Below are 14,940 nucleotides of genomic sequence, written 5' to 3' on the forward strand. Positions count from 1 at the left end.
AGTTCTGGGGAAATTTGTTATGCAAGAGAGAACTAATACAGTTGTTTCTACTGCTATCCCCATTTTATAGGTGAAATAATTAAGTTTTATGAAGACTATAAAATGAACTCAAGATCACAAAGAAAGTAAGTGAGAGAAGCCTTTCACAGACCCCTGGGTGGCTCAGTCAGTTAAGCGTCTGCCTTCAGCTCAGGCTGTGATTCTAGGGTCCTGGGATGGATCCCCTGTCTGGCTCCCTGGTCGGCAGGAATCTTCTTCTCTCTCTCCCTCTGTCCTTCCCCCCATGCATGCTCTCTCTCTTGCTCACTCTCTCTCAAATAAATAAATAAAATCTAAAAAAAAAAACAACACAAAACCCTTTTAGATTTCAAAGCCCATGCTACATATTCTGGGAAGGGAACAATAAAAATAAAAGTCATTTTTAAATGGCTTCCCACACAACAGCTACTTCAGGTGTTCTCTATATCTCACTAACCCTGGACAAATATGATACTATCATTTTTATAGTTTAAAGAAGTTGAATATTGGTAATTTAATATATTGCAAACTTATAGAAAATATACCTGCAGCAAGTGCCTCCTTTTCCTGTGATATAAGCCCATGACATCTTTTATAGTTTTTATAAGGTTTTGAGGTAGAAGCAAAGTGTCTCATATGTAACAATGCTCTCAGTAAGATTTAAATTAATAAACCTCCTATATATTATCTCACAAGTAATAATGGAATTTTTAAAAAGAGCGTAGGCAGAAGAATGACTCACAATACATGAGAGGAAAAGATATGTTATGTGTGTATACTTATAACAGAGGCAGCTATGGGCAAACAAATCTGTTGCCTTCTCTGTTGTCCCTGTCCTCTGCTACCCTTTCTGTCAATGCACTTCTCAAACTTTCACCTTAAATGCTACAGACCGATTGAGCCCCACCTGCCATCCTCAGGGTTTTCACCTTTCTCTATTCCAGCTATACATGCCCACAAGTCTCAGTTGTCCTCTACACACACACTGCCTGCCATAAAAGAACCATCACCCTGCACTGCAGTAAGAATGAGCCTATGTTTGTGTGTATGTGTGAGCCACTGTCCACTGTCTATGGCCTGGTATTCTCCATCCAACTGCATTTTCAGCAGCTGCAGTTAATCCTGCCATAATAACTCATCCTTCCCTTTACTAACTCCCAGCATGACCCACTTAAAATTATCCCTGCATTTTGCTTATTTCAAGAATGTTGAAAGCAGAACTCTGCTGGCTAGAGCAGAACCATATGAGCTACACAAAACATGAAGGTGAAATTGAAATGAACCAGCAGGGCAGACAACAAACAGATGTAAGCACTGGGGCACCACTATTCATGTGGGGAAACTCCAGTGACACTAGAAGACCCCAACAGTTCTGCCCAGAGAGCAAGGAGATATGGTGTCTTCAGAAGGCAAATATTTTACAAGAAAGACTGGTTTAAAGTAATATTTTCTTCATTTTTCTAATTACCACAGTCCTAAAATGAAAGTAGATGAGAAGAAGGGAAATAACATTAAATTGATTATTCAAGAAGCATGGAGATTGGTATTAGTTAGCTCTATCAATAGCTGGCTATGTAATATTGGCAAATTTTTCCATTTTTCTGAGTCCTATTTTTTCCTCTATGGAAGATAACGTTTGACTATAAGATTCTTAAAGTAACTTCTGCTTTAACGTTTTAAAAATATTAATTAAGAAGAGAGCCACAATTTTAATAAAAGTTGAAGAAAATGAGTTTATTAGGGAAAAGTCAAAATATTTAGATTTTAGAAATAGTTAAAATTGAGCAAACAATGGTCTTTATTTTAATAAAGGAAAAAAATTTTAAGACAAAGATCAGCTGGACTTAATCTTAACCTTGGTCAGCATGAGAGGAAATGTTCTCTATTTGCTAAGATTAGTTTTTAACAGGGACTGTATTGGATGCCAAAGTTGTAATAGGCAATGGGAAATAATGTATAACAGCTCTTAAGACAACTTTCAAAGAGCATATATAATTATCTCTTAAACGGTCTATTCCAAACAGAAAAAAAAAAAATAACATGCAGGTGGTTTTTCATTGATCTTTTGATTTCACAAGTTTCATGAACAGTGTATTTGATGTATGAGATTAAAATCCCTACTTTTAGCCCTTATTTCCTTCTTTTTCTAGCATACATCTGCCATCTGTCTCTCCCATGCCCAGTGTTTGAGAGCAGAAGACAGATGATCAAAATACAATGGTAAACAAGTGCCATAGGCAGTGGTTTGCCAGTAAATGTTTAACAACTGACTCTGGGGAGAGAGGTGGGTGCTTTGGTTTGTAGTTCTTGCCAATTTTCATGGTATAAATACTCCCACTGTGGTTGATTTCAAGCAACCAATATGGCATCAACTAGCTGCAAAGTTTCTGAACTCATAAAAATCATCTCTTAGGAGGTAGCATGTCAGCTCTAACACACCACTGAATGGGTATTAGAAAAGTGATTTAGAAGCTCCTAACTGTCCAGAGGAAGTAGGGCTATCATAGCAACCTGCAGAAGTTGTGACAACATGATGAATTAGGACATAAGTAGTTTGCTAGGGCGGGGTCCTAGGTTTGTAGTGGGAAATTCAAATAGGAAAGCAGAATGGGAAATATTGTGAGGGGCCAGGTAAATCACACTAAGGAGTTCGGGGTTCATCTTGAGAACAGAAAGAAACCTGAGACACATCAAGGTGGTGGTTCAATGCAGGATAATGATAAAAATAATAATAATAATTTATTTTAAGAAAATAACTCCAGTGTGAATTATGGACACATTCTGAATCCAACTTGTTTTAAGCAAAAATGGGGAAATTGTTATAATAATTACAACTTTATAGCAATGCATATGAGTCAATGAAACCCAAAAGCTACTTGGACTATACCAAACACTGGAAGGCTGCCAGGAATCCAACACATGTTCTCCCTCTCTCCCTCCCTCTCTCTCTCTCTCTCTGTCCCCTGAGTTTGTTTTGCTCTTTGCCTCTATTCACCTCTCTCTCTTTCTCAGAAGAGTGGTTTTCTCTGCAACCTCATTTATATGGTAGGAAGACAAATGTTCCAAACACCCAATTTAAAAAGAAGAAGAAAGAGAGGGAGAAGAAAGTGAAGGAGAAGGAGGATAAGGAAAGAAGAATCTTTTTTACCTGGCTCTAATCAGGTATCCATTTTTTATCCAATCACCTGTGCCATGGATGTGGCATGGGAAAAGAAAGCCAAATATGAACTATAGCTTTAGGAAGACAAAAGGGTGGGTGCTGGGGATGGGGAGAAGTTCCCACAAAAAGAGGCCACTAAAAGCTGGGTAGATATTCTCAAAAGAATCTACTAGAAATTGGAAATGAGAGAGAATATTAAGGAAGATACATGTTTGAATCCAAGTTCTTTAACACATATTCTATGTGATCTTTTATCAAGTTAGGTTAGTTCTTCAAGACATAATTTCCTCATGAATAACATAAGTTTAATAGTACCAATCTTAGTAGGTTACTGTGAAGAATTCCTGAGTTAACCCACATGAAGGAACTTAGCAAAGTACCTTGGTATGTACTAAGTCCTCATTAAATATTTATTGTCATTATAAATATTATTAATTTCAAGTAAAGTAATAAATATAAGAAATAACTAAATGATTTGGAAAACACAAAAAAGCAAAAAGAACATGAAAGTACCTACATTCCTAGTATCCAGAATGTAACACTGTTAACATTTTAGTAGAAAGCTTCTAATGAAAGCCATTTTACATTCCTGAGTTAGTACTGAAAAACCTTTCCAACCATTAGAATGTAGGCAGTAAAGAGGTGGAAAAACTCAACATAATGTTTACAAGCTTAATAGGCTAAAGCTCACAAATTCCAATAGATAAGCCATATTGGACCTACTCTTCTCTTTGATACAATCTAACAGGATCTAATTTTTCAGTTCAAAGTTGATAAGAAGCAGCAAATTGGGAAAAGAAACTCTGAAGGAGAGATTCATTTAATTATTCAGTCAATAATTAAATAGTTACACCTTAATGATATAAGAAGTGATAACCAACAGCCTCAGAGGGTGGGGAGACCTCCAATATATTACAGAGAAAAAGAGTAACTAAAACTTAAAGGGTAAGATTTTAGAGTCATTCAGTGTAGGTATAAGGATCTAATAGATACCAGGCATAGTGTAGACTTGACTGAATAATAATCTTTGCAGTGATTAATGATAGTGACCCAGAATCATCAAGGGCATTTTGTTATGCTCTGTGGATAATAGCAATGGGACAGTCCTAAAATTCCAAAAGTCAGTATAATTAAATCATGACATGTTTGGAGAAGAGTTTCTTGACATGTCACGGGAAATAATTTTCATCTGCAGTGCCAACTTTAATAGATTGGCACAAGCTGTGAAGATTACTGTGTTAAGTACTGTGTTAAGGCTTACTCTATACTCTGTACTCTAAGGAAAGAGAGCCTTACTACATTATTGAAAATGTACACCTTGGGCTCCAGAACCAGTAGGGGCTGCCTCCACAAATATATCTATCCTGGGCTTGACCAAAGCTCAATTAGAGATATTAATACACATACAGACAAAAACTGGCAAGAAAATTACTGGCATGTTTCTTCTTTGAATGTTTGGTAGAATTCTCCGGGGAATCCGTCAGGCCCTGGACTCTTGTTTTTGGGGAGGTTTTTGGTCACTGCTTCAATCTCTTCATAATTAATTGGTCTGTTTAAATAATCATTTCTTCCTATTTCAGTCTTGGTAGTTTATAGGTTTCCAGGAAGGCATCCATTTCTTCCAGGTTGTTAAATTTATTGGCATAAAGCTGTTGGTAAAAGTTTCTAATGATCCTTCCTATTTCATTGGTGTTGGTTGTGACCTCTCCCCTTTCATTCATAATTTTATTAATTTGGGTCCTTTCTCTATTCTTTTGAATAAGTCTGGCCAGTGGCTTCTCGATCTTATTTATTCTTTCAAAGAACCAGCTTCTAGTTCTGTTGATCTGCTCTACTGTGCTCCTGGTTTCTTATTCATTGATCTCTAATCTAATCTTGATCAACTGCTTTCTCATGCGTGGGTTAGGCCTGTTCTTCTGTTCCATTTTCAGCTTCTTGAGGTGAGAATATAAAAACTGCATTTTAGATTGTTCTATTCTTTTGAGTGAGGCTTGGATGGCTATGTATTTTCCCCTTAGGACTGCCTTTGCAGTGTCCCATAGGTTTTGGACTGATGTGCTTTCATTCTTATTGTTCTCCAAAATTTTTTAAACTGATTTTTATTTTCCTGGTTTACCTAATCATTCTTGAGCAGGATGGTTCTTAGTTTCTAAACGTTGGGGTTTCTTCCAAATTTCCTTGTGATTGAATTCCAGGTTCAAAGCGTTGTGGTCTGAGAATATGCAGAGAATAAGCTCAGTCTTTTGGTATCGGTTGAGACCTGTTTTGTGACCCAGTATATGGTCTATTCTGAAGAAAGTTCCATGTGCATTCGAAAAGAATGAGTGTTCTGTTGTTCTGGGTGTAGTGTTCTGTATATATCTATGAGGTCCATCTGGTCCAGTATGTCATTCAAAGCTCTTGTTTCTTTGTTGATTTTCTGCTTAGGTGATCTGTCTATTGCTGAGAGTGGAGTGTTGAGGTCCCCTACTATTAACGTATTATTATCTATATGTCTCTTTATTCTGGTTAAGAGTTGGCTTGTGTATCTAGCTGCTCCCCCTGTTGGGGGCATAGATATTTATAATTGTCATACCCACTTGTTGGATACATCCTTTAAGAATAATATAGTGTCCTGTATCTCTAACTACAGTCTTTAGTTTAAAATCTAATCTGTCTGATATGAGAATTGCTACCCCAGCTTTCCTTTGAGGGCCATTGTCATGAAAAATGGTTTTCCATCCCTTCATTTTCAGACTGGATGTAACTTTAAGTTCAAAATGAGTCTCTTATAGACAGCAAATGGATGGGTCATGTCTTTTTATCCAATCTGCAACCCTGTGGTGTTTTATGGGAGCATTTAGGCATTCACACTGAGAGTGATTATTGAGAGATATGATTTTAATGATGTCATATTGCCTGTGAAGTCTTTGTTTCTATACATTGTAAATTTCTGTTCTGTATCACTCCTGGGGCCTTTTTACTTTTATAGAACCCCCTTAATATCTCATGTAGGGGTGGTTTGGTGGTTACGAATTCCTTCAATTTCTGCATCAAAATCATAGAGGAGAACATAAGCTGCAAAGTCTTTGACATTGGCCACAGCAACTTTTTTCATGACACATCTCCAAAGGCAAGAGAAACAAAAGAAAAAATGAACTTGTGGGACTTCATCAAGGTAAAAAGCTTCTGCACAGCCAAGGAAACAGTCAAAAACACTAAGAGGCAACCCACAGAATGGGAGAAGATAGTTGCAAATGACACTACAGATAAAAGACTAGTATCCAAGATCTACAAAGAACTTCTCAAATTCAATACATGTGAAACAAATAAACAAATAAGAAAAGGGCAGAAGATATGAACAGACACTTTTCCAATGAAGACATAGAAATGGCTAGCAGACACATGAAAAAATGTTCAAAATCATTAGTCATCAGGGAAATTCAAATCAAAACCACATTGAGATACCACCTTACACCAATTAGAATGGCAAAAATTGACTAGGCAAGAAACAACAAATGTTGGAGAGGATGTGGGGAAAGGCGATCCCTCTTACGCTGTTGGTGGGAATGCAAGTTGGTACAGCCACTTTGGAAAACAGTGTGGAGGTCCCTTAAGAAATTAAAAAATTAGCTACCCTATGACCCAGCCATTGCACTACTGGGTATTTACCCCAAAGATATAGACGTAGTGAAGAGAAGGGCCATATGCACCCCAAAGTTCATAGCAGCATTGTCCACAATAGCTAAATTGTGGAAGGAGTCGAGATGCCCTTCAACAGATGACTGGATTAAGAAGATGTGGTCCATATATACAATGGAATATTACTCAGCCATCAGAAAAAACAGTGTCACAACATTTGCAGCAATATGGACGGGACTGGAGGAGATGGTGAAATAAGTCAAGCAGAGAAAGACAATTATCCTATGGTTTCACTCATTTATGGAAAATAAGAAATAGGAAGGTCAGTAGGAGAAGGAAGGGAAGAATGAAGCGGGGGGGAAACAGAAAGGGGAATGAACCATGAGAGACTATGGACTCTGGGAAACAAACTGAGGGCTTCAGAGGGGAGGGGGTGTGGGATTGGGATAGGCCAGTGATGGGTATTAAGGAGGGCAAATATTGCATGGAGCACTGGGTGTTATACGCAAATAATGAATCATGGAACATTACATCAAAAACTAAGGATATACTGTATGGTGACTAACATAACAAAATAAAAATTATTATTAAAAAAAAGAAAATTACTGGCATGGAACCCATTTCAGGATAGGCCAACTTTATTTTCAAAGAATATCCTAAATCTCAAAGATGAGACAAATTTCTTCAGAGCTGTTCTGACATTAGGGTTATTTTGGAGGTTTAGAGTTTAGGCTAAAATAATCCCCACACAGTTATTCTTGCATACAACAAGCAATTTCTCAATTAAGATTTGAGACATCTCAGACACCTTAGTAATGGTGGAGGAATGTCCTCTCTAGGAGGCATAAAGATTCTGATCACTAAAAAGTAATACTGAATATGAATAATTAAGAAATATATATTTACAATTCTGCCTCTTACGAGCTTGATTAATGTAAATCAGCCACCCATTTCACCACTTACCCTGAGTCTATAGCCTAGGTCAATTCCAAAGAAAGAATCATCACTGGATATACAAGACCTTCAATGAGCAATGACTGAACTTAGACCTAATTTTATATGATAAATATTATAATTTTAAAATTATATAATTTTATTATCTTTTCTATCATAAGTAAGACCTCCATTCTACCCTACCCTCAAACACACACAGAGTAAGGACCCACATTCATATTTATTATAACTATGACTGTGGAAAGTAAAATAATTATCATCCTAGTTAACAAAGCTTACTATATGAAGGCTTTATGTTAAAGGCTTAATAAATGATCTCATATATCACTCACAGTAACCCCTGGAAATGAGAATTATTGTTACCTTCACTTTCCAGTAGAGAAATCCAAGGGTTAAAAGGTTAAGTGTCTTGTCCAAGGTCACACAACTAGTAAGTAAAGCCAAAATCTGAACCATGGTGATCCAATTCCAAAGCCCTCTTGTAGCCAGAGCCCAACAGAGAGATACAAAGGTCTGATTTATGCAGTCCCCAACTTGAACCTCACCTTAGACCTTTATTCAGGAAGCAATCAGGACTCAATTGAGAATGAATGCACAAAGAAAATTTCACTTCTTAACCTGCAAGGGTAATGACCAGGCTCTGTATTGTGGTGATCACATGCTGCCCCTGCACAAGCTGGCCTCTATACTAGTGACTTTCAAATGCCTTTGTGACCCTTTGTGACCCACAGTAAGAACTATATTTTACGTTGCATCCACACCCCTAACAACAAAACTTCTCAGAAGAGTACTTATTCATATTATATGTGATATACTCTGATTTTTCTATTCCACTCTATTCCATTCTATTTCATTACTGGTCAAGACTTACTAGACTGACTTCCTGACTGCAATTTTGAATAATGTTCCTTTGTGCAATTCCTCCAGTGGTATGTCTCCCACTCCATCTCCCCTTGTTTTCATCCCAACTTAGACTGCAATATGATCAATGTATTTTGTGAGAGACACATGTATTTTAGAAATACTTCTACTGAACATGTTTTAATAAAACTTTGTCATTTCTTATTAAAGAGGAACATTAATTATTTGGCAATAATAAATATCTCATTCCCTTATGATGCCAGATAAATAAGCTTTTATGAACAAAATATGAATATAGGGGCGCCTGGGAGGCTCAGTTGTTAAGCGTCTGCCTTTGGCTCAGGGTGTGATCCCGGCGTTCTGGGATCAAGCCCCACATCAGGCTCCTTTGCTGGAAACCTGCTTCTTCCTCTCCCACTCCCCCTGCTTGTGTTCCCTCTCTCGCTGGCTGTCTCTCTCTTTGTCAAATAAATAAATAAAATCTTTAAAAAAAATCATTTTTAAAAAAATATGAATATAAAAATTATGCAACAAAATTAAATAACCATGATTTAAATAATAGTATTTATCACATCTATGATTATTCATACATTATATATTATACATATTATATATTATATATTATTCATATATATATTATTATACATATTATACATATTATAATCTATACATATATAGATTATATATATTATACAAATATAAATATGAATTTATATAACTTAGTAATTATTTATAACTTAGTTATTATTGACTAAGTTTCCAACTATGTCTACAGCCTCTGAAAATACTTGGATAGAATTTCACCAAGTTGGAAACTTGGGATTGTCTAACCTAAAATATATGTGGCTCATATAAAATTCAGTGTTAAGGGCTCTGGGGGAACATGTTAAATAGCTTCCAAACTGAAACTCCATCTTGGTATAGACAGAGATTCCATACTGATGTGTCACAGACAGTGGGTACAAATATGAACCCCAAGATGAAAATGCAAATCTTAAGGGACAAATGCTACAACCACAGATGTTGGTTTCTACTTGGAGCTACTTCTCACATGGGCCCTTTTAAGTAGAGCAAATGGCAATAGGAGTTTATTGACCATCCTGAACAATAAGGACGCCACCTAATGTTTACTAGGATATCTTTGGGGCATAGAGATTTTTCTTTTTCTTTTTGGTCTCCTTTGCTACTGAGGGAGAAATAACAGAAAATGAGAGAGTAAAGCATGAAAGGACAGAATTTAGCCATATGGAGGAAACTTGAAGCCCTATTTTGAAGAAATAGCTACAAGACTTTAAGAAAAAAGTACCTACTTAATTTTTTATATTGCTTACATTTCTGAAATGTAAATCCTCTCCTTTCCCTAAATATTCTTTTATATCCATAAAGTCTTCGTAACAAATTTGTTGTTTTTAACTTTTATTGTTGTTTGTGTTCTGAACATCAAGTAAAGGGACTGAGTTTTAATTCTGGGTTAATACAATGAGTCCTAAGGACAGCACGTTTGGGATGACAGGAAAATGTGTAACTAAGCTGCATTAGCAGAAGCAGAACCCGGGGCTGTAGGTGAGCATGAAAGGCAAAGCCTGCTAGGAATTCACAAAAGCATTTTCTGATAGCACTGAATCTTCCATAGAATGCAGAATGGGGTTTTAAATTGATCTTATTTAGGGGCGTCTGGGTGGAACAGTCATTAAGTGTCTGCTTTCAGCCCAGGGCGTGATCCCAGCGTTCTGGGATTGAGTCCCACATCAGGCTCCTCCGCTAGGAGCCTGCTTCTTCCTCTCCCACACCCCCTGCTGTGTTCCCTCTCTCGCTGGCTGTCTCTGTCAAATGAATAAATAAAATCTTTTTAAAAAATTGATCTTATTTAGATCTCAAGGAACAGTGACACCAACTAATAACAAGTATTCAATTTTAAATAAATAAAACGACTTCTGACTTTTAAGCTTATGTTTAAACCCCAAATAAACATATAATTACTTCAGTTCATAGAAAAAGGTGTGTATCAAACAAGAAGACAATGTTTGGCAATTTAGGCTGGAAACATTGTTGGGGATCTAGTCTATTCAGGATACTAATAAATGTACCTTCCATAAAATATTTAAGAGCAAGTGAATGAATCCAGAACTCCATAGAGTTCATACTATTATATTTAGTTTAGAGATTTCTAATTGTAAGATTCTTCTTGGTAAGGAAAGAAAGGAAGAAAGGAAGGGAGGGAGGGAGGAGGGGGAAGGAAGGAAAGAAGAAAGAGAAAGAAGAAAGAAAGAGAAAGAAAGAAAGAAAGAAAGAAAGAAAGAAAGAAAGAAAGAAAGAAAGAAAGAAAGAAAGAAAGAAAGAAAGAAAGAAAGAAAGAAAGGGAAAAAAGGAGGGAGGGAGGAAGGAAGGAAGGGAGGAAAGGAGAAAGGGAGGAAGGGAGGGAGAAAAATTGGAGAAATCCCTACTTTAAAGAATTTCTATGGACCAAAATCGATTTTTGTGCTGAAAACCTGATTAAAGCAACATATACAAGGGTGGTTCATGCTTTTTAGGACACTCTCATCTGCTTTATCTGCCCTCCTTCGTGTATTAGCTTACTGGAATTGTGTGTCATAATATAAGAAAAAAGATCTTCTCATTTTCTAATGATTATGTTTTAGCAATATTCACATCTTTTCCGTATGAGTTTGCCTAATAACAAAGAGAAACAAGTAAGTGCAGAAGAGCAAAAAAGACTAGAATTAATGTCAGTTGAGTTCCTATGTGCCTCTTTCTATGTATTGCCCATTATGGAGGTCTTTCCTTCATATATTATTTCATTAAATTAATTTGGTCCTCATATATCATTATCCCCATTTTATAAAGAAAGCTTAAGAAAATTAAGTTACAAAATCACATAAATGATAACTGACGTCCACTTATAACCATGCCACAGGTTTCCAGTGTCCTTCGGTTTGTCGATTAAGTATGTCCCAAAGAAACTAAAAGTTGCTTGATCATATAAGCTTGGTAAATGCTGGATTAAACAACACCAACAAGGTCTCTTTACTATAGGACTTTTCTGAATCATTGATATGATGAGGTTGATTGTCAGTGTCCAAAAAAATAATAAGCAGAATTTTTTTTAAGAGTAACTCCTATAATTAGTGTTCAACGGATTACTCACTTTAGGAAATAAATACTACACCAAACAATGTTACCTCAAATAAATAAATAAATAAATAAATAAATAAATAAATAAATAAATAAATAAATTTGATCAATCTAGAACCAGTACAATGACAGATCATGATCTGTCAGAATGTGGTTCAAGCCAGGTGGCTGATAACACATCAAACATGCCCTGCAATTCAGAGTACAAGTAAGGAGTCTTTATTGATTTTCTCTTGTTGCTTGACAGCCAAGCCCTGGGGTAAAGTAGAGTTACAAAAGTTCACAGGAACTTTTCAACAGACTATGTCTGCCTCCTACACTGCAGCGATATGGTGAACACTTCCTGGGCTTATACATTGATTATAACCTTGGATAATATGCCACTGCAATTTTTAACTTTCTGGCTGAAGAACGGGTGTTACTAAGAAAAATAAAAAATAAAAGACCGATGGAATTTTCCTCCTCTCTGATGCATGTTTATCTTTTTTAATTAATAGCTTTGTAAAAATATAATTTTATCATACTGTAGTAATTTTGATTGAAAAAGCATTTTTACAAACAATGAATCATGGAACACTACATCAAAAACTAATGATGTACTGTATGGTGACTAACATAACATAATAAAAAATTTTAAAAAAAGAAAAAGCATTTTTATCACTTTTATTGAAAATTCTGGCAACAATTTCAAACACTATAAATGCATATATAACTTTTAAAAAATTTTGTCTTCCAATCCATCATAATTGTCTTCTTTTCCAAAGTTGGCTACTGAGACCAGTTTCTTGGAAAATTTTTCAGATATCCTCTCTCTGTGTATAAGCAATGAGTGTGTTTAAGGGTCTTTTTGTAGGGAGGCACATATATTGAGAATTATTATACACAGTGTTCTGTTCCTGATGTTTAGATTTCCTGAATGAAGATCTTTTTCATATAACTTAACTTGAGATAGAATTGGTTAATATAATCTATTTCAAGTAAAATACCAAGTTTTTGACCAGCTAGATTGATCTTTTTAGAGATACAGCCATATTAACCAATGCACCATACAACCCAAGCATTCTATAAGACTCTGACACCATTTTATGATCTGAGTGTTAATCCTCAAGGAAACAGAAAGTGAGCAAGGGATTATGGCATGAATGTGAAGGTGGAGAGGAAAGCAGGAGCTGGTAGGCCACACACAGAATGTGGCTTTTATTGTAAGGTTAATAAGAAAATATCTGAAGGTTTGGTAATTGGGTGATTATGCTAATTGCATATCCTGTGTTGTTCAATACATTAGCCAAGAGACACGTGTGGCTAGTGAACATTTGAAATGTGGCTAGGCTGAATTGAAATGTCCTAGAAGTGTAAAATACACATTGGATTTTTAAGACTTACAAGATTTAGAATATAAAAAAAGATTGTATCCTTTTTCTCAATAATGATTAAATTGGTTACATATTTAAATGACGGCATTTGGAAATGACATTAAATGAAATATAAAAATAAAATTAATTTTACCTGTCCCTTTTTAACTCTTTAATGTGGCTACTAGAAATCTGAAAATTTTACATTTCCATTAGACAACATAATAGAGACAAGAAGATCTAAAAGTGCACACTGAAACTGTTATTTGTCTATGGGGTTTTTTATAGCTCTGAAACCCCATTTGAATTCTTTTCTTTCTTTCTTTTTTTTTTTTTTAAGTAGGCTCCACTGCCCCCATGGAGCCCAGTGTGGAGTTTGAACTCACCACCCTGAGATCAAGACCAGAGCTGAGATCAAGAGTCGGACACTTAACCTACTGAGACACCCAGGTGCTCCCGAATAATTTTCTAGAATGGATATTAAGAATGGCTCAACATTTTTAAGTGGTTGATTTCAAAGATAATATGGTTCTTAGAAATAAATTCTCTGTGCAAGTACCTGAGGATTACTACTTAGTCTGAGAAGTGCTGTGGTATAGTGGAAAAATGACTGTAGTCAGTGTTATGAAGTCTGAATTCAAACACTGACCATGAACATGACATTTAACCTCATTTTTCTCATTTGTTAACCAAGAGTTATATCATCTGGCCTATTATTTATCTCAGTGTTATTGTAAGCATCAAATAAGGAAGCAGATAAACATTTAATGAATTATTAAGCACACCTTAATAGTTGATTACATAGCTGTATTAAAACAAAGAACTGAAAATATTATTGCAAGTTTACCCTTAGAAGCTCCTTAAGAAACCATGTAGTCTAACACACACTACCCTTCCCTCACAAACATCTGCTTCATTTTACAGATGAGGAAACTAAGTTTGGGTTTAACCCAGAGAGGTTTAAACCAACAATAATGTGTTGGTTAATAGTAAATTTAAGATTAGAATCCAGATCTGATTTATTCATTTTTCAGTGAGTACATAAATGGGTTCCAGCCCATTCATTCACTTATTCCATAAATACTAAGTCCCATTAGGGACCAGGACTATAAAAGATTCTAATGATAACAACGGCTAACATTCATTGATTTCATACTAGTACCGGACACATTATATAATTTATCTCATTTCATCTAAGAGCCCTTGTGATAGGTGTTATTGAAGTCTACTTAACAAAGTGAGAAACATAGGCTCTGTGGGGTTAAGTAACCTGGTCAAGGTCACACAGTGAGTTAGTGACAGAGCATAGATTTGACCCCTGTTCTCTTCCACTCAAAAGTCCATGCTATTGACCCTGTGTTTCTTGCCCAAAGGGAAGAAAAAGCTGTCAGAGGACGCAGTCAGGTAGACAATAAACCAAAGCATAGTGTAGTTAATTCTATAACATAGAATTAGGTGCAAGATTCTCAAGGAGCTCAGAGAAAGTTTGGATTGTCTTTTTGCTCCTCCTATGGTCTTTCCCAACCCAGTAAACAGCACTGCCACACATCCATTCTATTAAACCATTTCATAACTTACTAAGCTATGCTTAATCACCCTTCACACCACCAAAGTCTATTCTACCTCTAGTTTGTGTCCCTCACTGTTCTGCTTCTTTTCATCTACACTGTCACCACTTTCCCACCTCCCCACCATCCCCACCATTTTTCCATACCTGGAATATTAAAACACCTAGTTATTTGGCTGTGAATCCTTTTGCACTCTCCCTACACAAGACTTTTTCCATCAAGTAACCAAAGAAATCTTTTTTTAATAATAATATTTCTTTATTATATTATGTTA

This window comes from Ursus americanus, chromosome 18 (genome assembly GCF_024610735.1).
Source record: "Ursus americanus isolate L20-20 chromosome 18, mUrsAme1.1.p, whole genome shotgun sequence".
Lineage (NCBI taxonomy): Eukaryota > Metazoa > Chordata > Mammalia > Carnivora > Ursidae > Ursus > Ursus americanus.